The 14,107-nt window shown below is 34.4% G+C and overlaps 1 protein-coding gene across 2 annotated transcripts in view; it reads right to left on the reverse strand.

The window, feature by feature from the left end:
• The window catches only part of SESN3 (sestrin 3), a 67,647-nt gene that overhangs the window by 42,747 nt on the left and 10,793 nt on the right, over nt 1-14,107 (reverse strand). The gene's annotated exons all lie outside the window — the stretch shown is intronic.

Here is a 14,107-nt window from a genome sequence, read left to right on the forward strand (position 1 = left end):
GTGAGCTGCTTTTGTCACCTCCAAATATGGTAGCTTGGGTCCAAAAGGAAACATCCAAATGGGCAAAGAGTAAAGCTGCATATGCACCCCATGAGTTTTGATTGTTAGGTTTTCAAAAGCTACTTTTACTTTCAAAAGCAAAGTAGTTTAGTTTGCCTGGTTGTAACCCAATCATTTCTTCATATTACAGCAGGAACAACTCTTGTATTTTTTCAGTAGTTACATGAGTGGTAAGAAGACCTAAGAATTAAGGTCCACATGACAAAGAACATTTCCAAATTAGTAAAACTAGTCCGATGATCGTTTTTAGAGGATTTTAAAAATAATTAAATGGTGATTTTACTTTATGGTCAAGAGTAAAGTAAAATTATCAAGGCAAAGTTAGGTCACTCTTACCCATAATGTGAATAAAAATATTTTTAATACGATTGGATAGCTATACATAACTGTTTAACCTGCAGAATTTAGTTGGCAAATGTTTTTAAATAGTTTTAACAGACCAACAGACGTGCATTTCAGATAACTCATATAAATACAAAATTCTTTTTGTTACTGCTATTTCATTTCTTAAATAAAAACATGAAAGTACCAAATAAGAAGGCTATATGAAACACAGGCACCAGCTTAATTTCATTAATAGGTACTGAAATAACATTTAGTCTTCTGTGCCATAACATGAAATATAGATTCATAAGTCTTGAGAGAGAATATTCTTTAAGATTATAAGGCAACTGGGTCCTTTTCCATAAAAGTTGACAACTTTTTTCCCCCAGAAAATGTATGCCTTTTCTAACATAGAGAAAAAGATGATAGTATTTTTCGTATTACAAATTAAAAAATGAAAATGTTCAAAAAATACACATTTTCCAAAGAAAATAAAAAGTAATATGCTGTAATAATAACAGTGCAGTATCTAACCAGCAGGTAAATATTTAATCTTTCAAACTTTAATTTACTCTGTCATAAAGTGAGGATGGGATCTCAACTTCATAAGATTGTTGAGGATTAAATGAGATAATATACGAAGGAAAAAAACCTATTATATCAAGAACACAGTGAACATGAAATGAAAAATAGTCCTATATTCAAAGTTTCACTAGAACCATTTCTGGCAAGATTTACTAATTTACCCTATTCTAGATTATGCTTTCCCAAGAGCTTCATTAAGAAATAAATTATTAGTAGTACTGCACCCTCTCCAATACCCATTTGTGGGCACTTTCCTTCTGCTTCTATAGGTTTTTCCTTTTTCTGGTTATAAAAGTAATATTTCCTCAAGGTGGAAAATAAAGTAAAAACAAGCAAACAAAAATTCATTATAATCTCACCATACAAAAATAACCATTATTAACATGGTGGCTTCTATCTTTCTGAAATATTTTTCTAAGCATATATACATATATGCATAAATTTAAAATTATTAAATATGGCCAGGCACAGTAATTTTAAAATTACTAAAATTTAGTAATTTTAAATTTATGCATAAAATTTTATGCATAATTTTTAGTTTTATGCATAATTTTTATTTATGCATATACATTTAAAATTACTAATTAATTTTACTAAAATTACTAAATTACTAATTTACTAAAATTACTAAATGACTAATTTTAAATGTATATGCATAAATAAAAATTATGCATAAAGTTTTATGCATAAATTTAAAATTACTACATATGGCCAGGCCATGCTAAATATGGCCAGGCACAGTGGCTCATGCCTGTAATCCCAGCACTTTGGGATGCCAAGGTGGAAGGATCACTTGAGGTTGGGAGTTCAAGACCGGCCTGGTTAACATGGTGAAACCCCATCTCTACTAAAAATAATGAAAAAAAATTGTGGGCTATAGTGGCGAGCACCTGTAATCCCAGCTGCTCAGAAGGCTGAAGCAGGAGAATTATTTGAACCTAGGAGGCAGCGGTGGCAGTGAACTGTGATTCTGCCACTTCAGTCCGGGCAAGAGAGCGAGACTCCATTTCAAAAACGAAATGAGTGGAAATAAAAAATATAAAATTACTAAATAGAAATGGGAATTTTATACTATTTTATAATTTTCTTTTTCTCCATAATTTCCTCCAAATCCTAAATTTTAAGAACTTCACAATAATTAATAGTACTTTTAATTATGAATTTAGGTGACAAGTTCATGACAGCTCTCTATAGTGCCCTCACAGATGGCATACTTCAAAGACATTTATGACCTATAATTATCTAAATATATTTTTAAAACGAAATAAAACCACTGAATTTCTATACCAAATTTATCACATCTATAATTAGCACACTTACTAAATTAATCATACTATTACAATTAACTACATAGAATAATAAAAAAATAGAAATTGTCCTAATTTTCAATTACAGTAATTCAATTATAATATAACATATGTGCCCCTACTATGCAAAAATCATACAATAAAAACCACAGCAATTATGGGTAAAAATGAGGTTAAGGGCAAAACACTAAACAAACCTGCATAAGTTATACATAAAAAAAAAAAGAAATCTAATAAAATATGGTACCACAGTTTTACACAGGTTAAATGGTTAAGAAATATACAAATAGTACAATAATATATGGCGCCCTACCTTAAAAAAGAAAATTGCTTATGGAGGTGGTTACCGCAAGGCCTATAATCCTGTAAGTTATGAATGAGCAGAAGAAGGATGATCTGAAATAAGATGGAACAATGTAACACCAGATATGAATGGACGGAGCTTGTAACACACTGATGAACTAAGATAGAGGGTAGATGTTTGAAGTAGGTATCCCAATACATAAAATTCACTGTTAATGCTCAAATTATTCCCTAATACATCGATTGAAACAAATCTGCATAAGTGTTATAGCAGAACTGTGAGCATTTTGTATTCTACCACTACATTACTTAAGCATAGCTCCTATTAAAACAAAAAGGAAGACTAAAGAAACTTATTATCCCATATACTAGATTCAAGACTCTTTAATAAACAGAGGTTAAATTGTTTGTATTTTTAAAAAGTTAATTTGACAAAGTTCACAGGCAAGATAAAGGGAATGAGAGAAACCCAAACTTGGTAAATCTGCTTTTAATTAGGACACAAGAGTTCATTATAAATAATACTCTATAAATATTCTTCTTCATATCAAAGATTTGGCCACACTAAAGGGAAAAAACAAAAGCAGCTAGTTTACATTTGCATTATGTGAAATGCATTATACTTGCATTTTATGAAAACAAATTCAGAGAAAGATAGCCAGTTTTATCAAGAGAAATGAAAAGATGCTCTGACACAATTATAGTGGTTACTGTAAGACCTACAGAAGAGAATAATAAATATCTATTTATTATATATTAGCTATTCCTAAATAGAAAAATAGTAATAAATATCTCAGATAATCATTAATTACTTCCTAGCATATAGAAAAATATGTGTGAAAACAATAATGACAAACCAAGTTTGGAAACTCTAAAGTTGTAATCAAGTAAACCAGCAAAATTTCTATTGACCAAAAGGTTTTTATACATTTTTAAGAAACACAGATAATTAAAATTATTCACAGAAAACCTGGTCTTTAGAAATGATGATCAGTAGACCATTCCTTCCAAACAGTAGTAAAATCCAAATTATCTTAGTATTCATTCTGCTTTTAAAGGTTCTTAAAGAGGAAACCAAATCCCTTACCTCTCTCTATAAAGACTATGTCTATCTGCTCTCAATCACAAAATGCAAATTTACCTATTCAGAGTTTGTAGACTAATAAATGAAAATATGAAAAAATGCTCATCATCACTGGTCATTAGAGAAATGCAAATCAAAACTACATTGAGATACCATCTCACGCCAGTTAGAATATCGATCATTAAAAAATTTGAAGACGACAGATGCTGGAGAGGATGTGGAGAAATAGGAACACTTTTACACTGTTGGTGGGAGTGTAAATTAGTTCAACCATTGTGGAAGACAGTGTCGCGATTCCTCAAGGACCTAGAAATAGAAATTCCATTTGACCCAGCAATCCCATTACTGGGTATATATCCAAAGGATTATAAATCGTTCTACTATAAGGACACATGCACATGAAAGTTCATTGCAGCACTGTTCACAATAGCAAAGACCTGGAACCAACCCAAATGCCCATCAATGACAGACTGGACAGGGAAAATGTGGCACATATACACCACGGAACATTATGCAGCCATAAAAAATGATGAGTTTGTGTCCTTTGTAGGGACATGGATGAACCTGGAAACCATCACTCTCTGACACAAGAACTGACACAAGAACAGAAAATCAAACACCGCATGTTCTCACTCATAGTATTCAACAATGAGAACACATGGACACAGGGAGAGGAGCATCACACACTGGGGTCTGTGAGGGGGAAATAGGAGAAGGACAGTGGGAGGTGGGGAGTTGGGGAGAGATAGCATGGGGAGAAATGCCAACATAGGTGATAGGGAGGAAGGCAGCATTATCACACTGCCATGTGTGTACCTATGCAACAATCTTGCATGCTCTTCACATGTACCCCAAAACCTAAAATGCAATTTAAAAAAATTTTTTTAAGTAGTAATAAATGAAAATATAATCATTAGAGGACTTGGATTAAAAACTTTGGCAATTAGTAAAAATAGTAGTTCATTTCTTTAAAAAGGCAGTTCATTTCTGAGTTGGAAATGGGTTAAAACATCACATATCTATATGCTTTCCTTTTATTTCTGGGCATTGAGAATTTCTCCGTTTTTTTTTTTTTAAGACCGAGCTTCACTCTTGTTGCCCAGGCTGGAGGGCAATGATGCAATATTGGCTCATCACAACCTCTATCTCCTGGGTTCAAGTGATTCTCCTGCCTCAGCCTCCCAAGTAGATGGGATTACAGGAATGCACCACCACACCTGGCCAATTCTGTATTTTTAGTAGAGATGGGGTTTCTCCATGTTGGTCAGACTGGCCTCGAACTCCTGACCTCAGGTGATCAGCCCGCCTCAGCCTCCCAAAGTGCTGGGATTACAGGCATGAGTCACTGCACCTGGCCAAGAATTTTTATAATATCTTGGTTGAAAGAAAGCAAACATAGAAGAAAACAATTGAGGGAATGGTTGCTATGGTTTTAAGCAAGTTACCTTATTTATCTAATAATCTCATCTACGAAATGAGAGTAACAGCACATACCTCATAGGGTAAGTGTGGTATAAGGCCTAAAATTGAGGTTCAATATTATATGATCCCTTGACATCTGGTAAAATTGGGAGGATCTTAAATGCTAATTCCAAGTTCCCCTCACCTCCCCCACCTTGCTCATGGGGAAAAGGTCCCCTGGCCAAACAGCTCACCTTATCAAATGAACCAGGTATAATTTCTACTTATTCCTAGGTGACAGGTTTCAGTTTACTGCCGGTTCATGCAATTATGTAAACAACCCAATCACAGCTTCATGTAGAAACTTGGAGCATCTCACCCTCTTTATTCTACAAAGCCTGTCTCTCACTGTCACTGGTTATTCATTATGTTCCACAGTACAACTTCCAAGTGCACTGCATGGTGTGGAGTGTCCTTTTCCCCTGGGCTGTGAGTGTATGTGACTAATAAACCAATGTTGATCTCATCTGCCCAGTGTTAGTTATATGTTCAGCCACCGCCATGACCCAAGGGTGGCAGTCTCTCCCATAGCAGTGGGTGAACTGAAGGCTATTTAAACAGGCAGGGAAAATATAATGAGTAAATATCTGTTACCTCTTAAAAGAGTGTGACATTATCTATACAACAATAAAAGTATCTGCTATTAGAATTATGCAATATTGAGTCCCTTAATACAACATAACTAGCCAAAATGTTTAGAAATTATCTTACAAGTTAAAGATTTAAAGAATAGGCTGGATTTAGAAAACTATCAACTGGCTCACAGTAGGCCGTTAATTCAATATTTTGTTCAATAAATGACCCAAATTATCAGAAATGGAAAAGAAAATTGGAAGTAAAACTACTTACATTAAAAATGCCCATTTATAAAATAACTGGTTATAGATACTTTATAATGTGATTCTATAGCACATTTTGCATTTTTGAGGATTAAATATATAATTTTTAAAAATCATTAAAAATAGAGACAGTCCATTGAAACCACATACTTTTGCTTTAAACATAAGAACGAGTATTTAATATTTAACTACCCTTCTTTTCCATACAGTAGTATATTAAATTGAAACATTATCCATGCTTGCACAAGAGAACATACATAATAATCTATAACCTCTACAAAAAGTTAAAAGGTATAATTTCCCAGTTTTCGCTATTTTTATAGTTATTCAGAAAACATCTTTCTCTCTAACCACACAGTAAGCTAAAACCTAGGTCAGATTCCATACACCTTTTCTTAGTCTTCAAAAATCCTAGTATACATATTAATTAAATAATTATAAAATTACATTATTTTATAAAGTAGCCATCTTTTTCTATTTCAGTTCCTAATAGATAATATCTCTAGATTAACATATAGTGCTCAAATTATATATCTGTTAAGTTCGTGAAATTTATACCCTAAGTTTTATTATCTACCATATGGTATAAAAGTAGAGCAATAGAACTGCTGCTATCTTTTGAATTCATCATTAAGGAGAAGAACTAATATTCTGATGAAATATTAATAAGCCCATCAGATTCCTAAAGAGAATGATTGATATGACAACATACAGAAATATGCTATAGATAGGCACAGTACCTTCATTCATTTCCAGATTGTATTTATCTATGTCTATGCATCTGAGTCCTCATTAGCCTCCTACACACACATTATTATTCCCTTGGTGATTTACCCATAGCTACTTTGGATATCTATTAAACCTGTGAACATTTGTCTTTATCTCAATGCATCTTTAATTTGCCATGTCATTTGAATCTGCTCTCTGTACCATCCATCACTTAAATTATTTGTTCTCTATTATTTCAAAATGGTAATAGCTTTTTAAATTTTTATAAAATATATATTTATTGTTAAAAACAAACAAAGCACAATGAAGAGAAGTAAATGGTAAAAATAATCTCCTGTAACCCCACCACCCAGAAATTAATACTGTTAATTTTTGATACCTTCCTTCTGTATTTGTTTTTAAAAATGAAAACAAAAATCCTCATATTCTTAAAAAACAAAAAAACTGTCTTTTCCACTCAATAACCTATTATACCTGTCCACTTTTATACATAGATCTATATCCCATGAGTTGCCCAATATTCTACTATATTTATGTCACATAATTTGTTTAACCAATTCCCTCATTAACAGTAAACTCAGAGTAGTAAGCATTTACTGAAGATACTTTAAAGATGAGAGCTTATTCAACTGGAAATGAGCCGTATATGGACATAGGATTTAGTCAAGGAGGAAACAACTATAGAAAGGAAAAAGACAAAGTAAGATTACAGATGACAATGTGGTCTTATTCTTAGCTTCTAATATATAGCACTGTCACTGACCTTTACTGAAAGCTAGGTGAACAAGCAGCTAGAATCAAAGGGCTCTGCCTGTTAAGTGAGTATGGATGAAGAGTAAACAAGGGAGACAGATCGCCAGTGGAGTCTTTAAAATAAGTAATTTGTAGATCCCAAATCGTAGGAGTTGCCTAGGAAAAAACTGGCATAATTTGTTAAGCTTTTATTTTTAATCTTGTTATTGCTTCCAGTGTTCCAGAGATAGTTCTGTTTAAATGTAATTATGAATGACCCATAATTTAGTCAGTATTTTTATTCTTTATGAGAGTAAAATTATAAACAGAGCTAGGCAACCCTTTTTTCTCAGGCATGGACCCCATCCTAAAAATTTATATCTAAGCTTCTCAAGTTTTCTATCAATTGGATAGAAAGATAATAATTATCATTTATTAATTCAAAGAAGGAATTCTATAACATTTCAAAATACTCAAAAAGTCCTATGTAAAAGAAAAAAAGATTAAGTTCTGTTACCTTAATCCGTCATGCAATAACTGAGAGGAAATATTCTCATCCCTTACTTTTGCCATCCTGCTATTTTAGACCATTAAAATGCTTTTTAAATTTTCCTTTTTCATGAGACTCAAAGTCAAAAGCTGACTCTCCATTGCCATGGAGACAATTCTATTTAAGGTAGTATATTAGCCTTTTCCTCACAGAAGGAGGATAGAAAAATGGTCAATAGAAAAGCATGACTTACCATGGTTTAGAATTCAGTAACTACATATGCTTCTGGGGCAGCCCATTCATTAGGAAATTTGGAATTGGAGTGGGGGAATTTAATACAGCCCGTTATTCACATAAGTAACACAATACAGGTTAAATTTTAGTACTAACTTAGAGGCAATATGAGGAAATACCCATTACCTCAAAATTAGATGCAACCAAAGAACAAAATAAAATTGCTTATAGTTACTGTCCTAGATAGAACTGCAACTAACTGAAACAATCTTTGCTTTTCAAAGAGCAATCTTCTATTTATCTATGGTCTATATATAAGACACATGCCATGGGTTTCTTTTGTTTTCATTTGCAGGCTTCCCATCTCCAAATGGAGACTTTCTGACACTCACTCCATTTTTAATTGAAGAGTAAGTTACTATAGGTGAAAGAGATCATATATATATATTTAATATTGTCCAAGAGATTCAAAAGAATTTTTTAAAAAACAATGTATCAATCCCAAATCTGTCATCAGGACAAATGTTATCATTTCTTCTTTGATAAAAAAAATGTTTTCTTTACAAAAGCTTAAAATATCAGTCTTACTTGAAATAAAAATAATCTAAGATGGAAAGACCTACCAGAGTCTACTAATGTTAGTGCCAAAACACTTATTTTTATGTAAGCAAGCACTTCCAAGAGATATTTTCACTTGATTTCAGTCGTAAACAAGCTTTCAAAACCCGATTCCTTTTTCTCCTAAAGTTCAGAATGTAGCACAATAAAATAAGACAAATTTTTCTTTTCTTTGAGTCAAAGTATTGCTCAGTCCTTCACACTGGAGAGCAGTGACTGCAATCTCAGCTCAATGGAACCTCCACCTCCTAGGTTCAAGTGATTCTCCTGCCTCAGCCTCCCAAGTAGTTGGGACTACAGGTACACACCACCATGCCCAATTTTGTAAATTTTGTATTATTAGTAGAAATGGGGTTTCACCATGTTGACCAGGCTGGTCTTGCCCTCCTGACCTCAGGTGATCCGCCCGCCTTAGCCTCCCAAAGTACTGGGATTACAGTCGTGAGCCACTGCCCCTGGCCAGTAAGACCTATTTTTCTTACAGTTAGACCACATTATACCTGAAGGTCTCAAATCGGTATTTTTTAAAACAAGCAAAAGGAATCTTCCTGATTCTAGCACTGGTACTGCCAGTATCATCTGTCTCAAACAACTGATAATAGATGTTGAACTAAAAACAGTTTTCATTTGTGAAAGCATTTGGTTAATAATACTAGACCGGTGGTTCTAAATTCTTAAGAGTATCAGAATCACCTGGAAGGCTTGTTACACTACAGATGGTTGGGTCCCATCCCGAGAATTTCAGAAGATTCAGCAGGTCTAGGGGTGGAGGGTGGGACAGTAATCTAACAAACTCCCATTTGATACTGATGCTGCTGGTTCTAGAACCACACTACAAAATCACCATCCTAGACATTCAACAAACTGATTCTCCTACGGAATTGTTATGCCTTGCTGGTAAATACTTAAACCTTTCTCAAAATCAACCATTTTAAATAAAACAATAGCTTCGTTCTGGGAAAGGGGAGGTAGGAACAGTAAATTGTAGCAATTTGGGAAGGATATTAATTCAATGAAGACCAAGTTAAATTCTTAAAAATTGTTATCTAGTTTGGTGAACTGAATTACAATGACATTCAGGAAAATAAACACCTGACATGTTAGTAAATGGTCTGTGTCCCCTGTTAATTCAACTGGCTTTAACAAACAAATATCTATTATAAAATAATGAAGAGGAACTTAGTATTTGAATGTAAATTTTTCCTAGAAATAACTGTAAACCAATTTTGTGTTACATATGTTCTAGAAAAGGTATGTATCAAGTTTCTGTGAATTCGATCTAGCTTTTCTACTGACTTAAGTCTTCATTTTAGAAATAATTTATCTTGATTGATATGCAATAGACAGCACACTGCATTTTAGTTTCTAAGTGCTCTACACTTTCTGTCAAATAGTTGATGATCCACAAACACTACAATGTGTTAAGAAGACTATAAAGGTTATATAAAAAGAAATAGCCTTTTATGGTGAAAATGAACTTTTTACAGTCATGTAATGTATACCTATCCCTGAAAAGGCAATGGACAGGTTAGGCATGCTAGAGGACATATTACTTCATTTTTGTGACATCAGGATACTTTTAATGAATAACACAGTGGTTGTTATTAAATGCAAAATTTACTAAATATACACTGTCACAATGAGTTCAAATTTTAGTAGCATCTAAAATGAAAAACTGAAATGCTGCAGCACATTGTTGCTGCAGCACATCCTAGGTAATTTATTCAGTGTTTTTTTAGAAGTCCCAATTGTTTCTATACATATCTATGTAACTCTAAATAGAGTCATCACTGAGGTATTTATTTTCAGTTCTTTCCATTTTCCATTGTGACAAATATGTTCTCCACAATAGTGCTAATAAAAATCTAATAATTAGTAAAGGAAGACAAAAATCACATAGATGTTAGCAATAATTAGTAAATGAGGAAAGATAAACAAAAAAACACAGATATCTTAGTAGTTTAAAAATTTAACATCAGGCTGAGTGCAGTGGCTCACACCTGTAATCCCAACACTTTGGGAGGCCGAGGCACCTGAGGTCAGGAGTTTGAGACAAGCCTGGCCAACATGGTGAAACCCTGTCTCTACTAAAAATACAAAAAATTAGCCGGGCATGGTAGCAGGTGCCTGTAATGCCAGCTACTTGGGAAGCTGAGGCAGGAGAATCGCTTGAACTCAGGAGGTGGAGGGTGCAGTGAGCCGAGATCTCGCCACTACACTCCAGCCTGGGCAACAGGAGCGAAACCACTGTCTCAAAAAACAAAACAAAACAGTTTAACATCAATTAAAACATTTTCTACCACTATATGCTTATACATCATGGGGAATTTTTTTAAAACCACATGCATTTAGATTAGTGATTACTTCACAAGATAAAAGGGAATAAGAAAGATCACCCATTTCAATGCATGCATTTTGTGCATTTAATTCTCCCATATTTAATCATAAAACTACATAAAAATAACAAGTTCATCAAGGGACTGACTCCCTACCAAATCCAATTTGAAGGATACACATACTTTATTAAAATGCTTAATTGTCGGCCAGACTCGGTGGCTCAAGCCAGTAATCCCAGCACTTTGGGAGGCAAAAGCGGGCAGATCACTTAAGGTTAGGAGTTCCAGACCAGCCTGGTCAACATGGTGAAACCTGCCTCTACTAAAACTACAAAAATTAGCTGGGCATGGTGGTGGGTACCTATAATCCTAGCTTCTTGGAAGGCTGGGGCAGGATAATTGCTTGAACCTGGGAGACAGAGGTTGCAGTGAGATGAGATGGTGTCACTGCACTCTAGCCTGGGCAACAAGACTAGAGTTGCCCAGGCTAGAGTGGAGCAAGACTCCATCTTAAAAAAAAAAAAGCTTAATCTCAATTTATACATTGCACTGGTTGTGTCATGGCCTGATCTGGGTTTCATTAGCTTTCAACCATGGAAAGCATCATAAATGCTTTCACAAATGTGCATCCACAGTAATGGTGCCACATTAATTACATTGATTAAATGATCAGTGTCCAATTTTAAAAGCTTATCCCCACAAAAAGTATTCTGGGCCAGGCATGGTGGCTCATGCCTGTAATTCTAGCACTTTGGGAGGCCGAGGCAGGCAGATCACGAAGTCAGAAGATTGAGACCATCCTGGCCAACAGGGTGAAACGCTGTCTCTTCTAAAAATACAAAAATTAGCTGAGCATGGTGGTACATGCCTGTAATCTCAGCTACTCTTGAGGCTGAGGCAGGAGAACCACTTTAACCTGGGACGCAGAGGTTGCAGTGAGCCGAGATTGTGCCACTGCACTCGATACTCTTCTGCCAGGCGCGGTGGCTCACACCTGTAATCCCAGCACTTTGGGAGGCTGAGACGAGCAGATCACGAGATCAGGAGTTCAGACCAGCCTGGCCAATATGGTAAATCCCTGTCTCTACTAAAAATACAAAAATTAGCCGGGCGTGGTGGCAGGCGCCTGTAGTCCCAGCTACTCAGAGGCTGGGGCAGGAGAACTGCTTGAACCCAGGCAGCAGAGGTTGCAGTGAGCCAAGATTGTGCCACTGTACTCCAGCCTAGGCAACAGAGTGAGACTCTGTCTCAAAAAAAAAAAAAAATATTCTGAATCACTTGATTTTCCGTTTTTTAATTACTGACATTTACCACTCAGAGGAAGGGTTTGTTTCTGCTGAATTACCTTCCTTTTACAACACTTCCCAATACCAACACTCACATGTTCCTGCATCAGGTACCACTTTTTTTTTGTCCCCTCTGGAGTAAGTGTATGGTTCATTTAATACAAGACACATTTCTTGAGCACCACACTATATTAATGTTGGTTGGGAAGGTAGGTAGGAAATTAGGATTTTAACACAGTAAGATGATTAGTTCAAAGCTTTACAATTATTTACTATAGACAAACTACTATGCTTATGTATATGGCCTGTAAGCCCATATATTATTACCCAGCCCACCACAGAAAGTTTACAAAATCCTGCTCTTGACTGTCTTGTCAAGTGAAAGGCATAACCTTGAAGATCTCTATGAGACCCAGACATATGTTGGAAGTTATCATGCTACATAGGTAAACACCCTGATGTTTTCATTCTGAGTTTGTTCAGTGCCTAACAGGTGAGAGCACTTAATGTTTGCTAAATGAATAAATAAATTAAGGATATTCATATAGTACTCAGTGATGTATAAATGTTAACAGCCTTAACACTTCTTGCCTAAGAATCTGAAGGCCAGTAAAAGGTAATACCACTTGACATAGAATTCTGATAAGCACAAAATGGCAATCTGTATAATTTTATGAAGAAAGAAAACTTTCTACATTCCTATCTACCTAAACATATATTTACCCTCATTTTTAAGAGTACCAAATACTAAACAGGTTTCTTGTGTAAGCAAAATACTAGTTTTATGCAAATTTTGAGTGTTCAATAATGCACTTTGCCTAAAGAATATTAGAAACTAGAGCTTTATTTTTAATAGCTATGCAATATAAAACCTGATCTCACAAGATTATTAACTATACAGGTCATACCCTATTAAAACAATAAAACTACAATACAAATAGGTATTCCACATCCCTACTAAGGATTCACTAATTTCAAGTAACATACAGAATAGTTTTAATAAAAGAATTTGAACAGTATATGGGATTTAGTGCTAAGGTATCTTTAGCTTAAATGTCATTTATTTTTATTAGTTTTTTTTTCTTTAGTGGAGCACATTTGCTGCACTGACTTGTTTTACTTTACTAATTTACACCAAAAAATTAAAAAGTACATATTAAATGTCTCATTTTATATCAAAGAGGAACTTTCTTCATAGGTAAGACATGATTTCTTTTTCATTTGTGTTAAAGGCAAAAATAAGTAGTAACAAATATGCCACCCAACTTAAAATTCACCATGCTGGGCCCAAGCCTTAGTCAGTACTGTGTGAACAAGGATAAGCCAGCTTGATAGTGGCCATCAGTTGTCCCAACATCTTGCTTATTATCCTAGTTTATCTCTTTCTTCATTTCAACTCCTATCTAAATATTGGATGGAACTTCTTTAACACAATTTTTTCTATTAGACACAGCAATCAACTGGCAAACACATACTTGGAGTAAACATATTGAAAAACATTTTTTTGCCAAAATCATTACCTTTTTGAGTAAACAAGTTAGGAAAGAGAGTCTCCAGTGAAGCAATTACTTGAATTTCAGGATGTATGTTCCTTTGAAAACAATATTATACCTAGAGGTTAGGTTTCTAGGCTAATTAGCAAATGCCTGAACATACCTGTAATATTAACAGTACTCTGGAACTTAACCACTTATCTTACTGTGTTTCCATGGAAAACCT

Source organism: Cebus imitator, unplaced genomic scaffold (assembly GCF_001604975.1).
Source record: "Cebus imitator isolate Cc_AM_T3 unplaced genomic scaffold, Cebus_imitator-1.0 Scaffold336, whole genome shotgun sequence".
NCBI lineage: Eukaryota > Metazoa > Chordata > Mammalia > Primates > Cebidae > Cebus > Cebus imitator.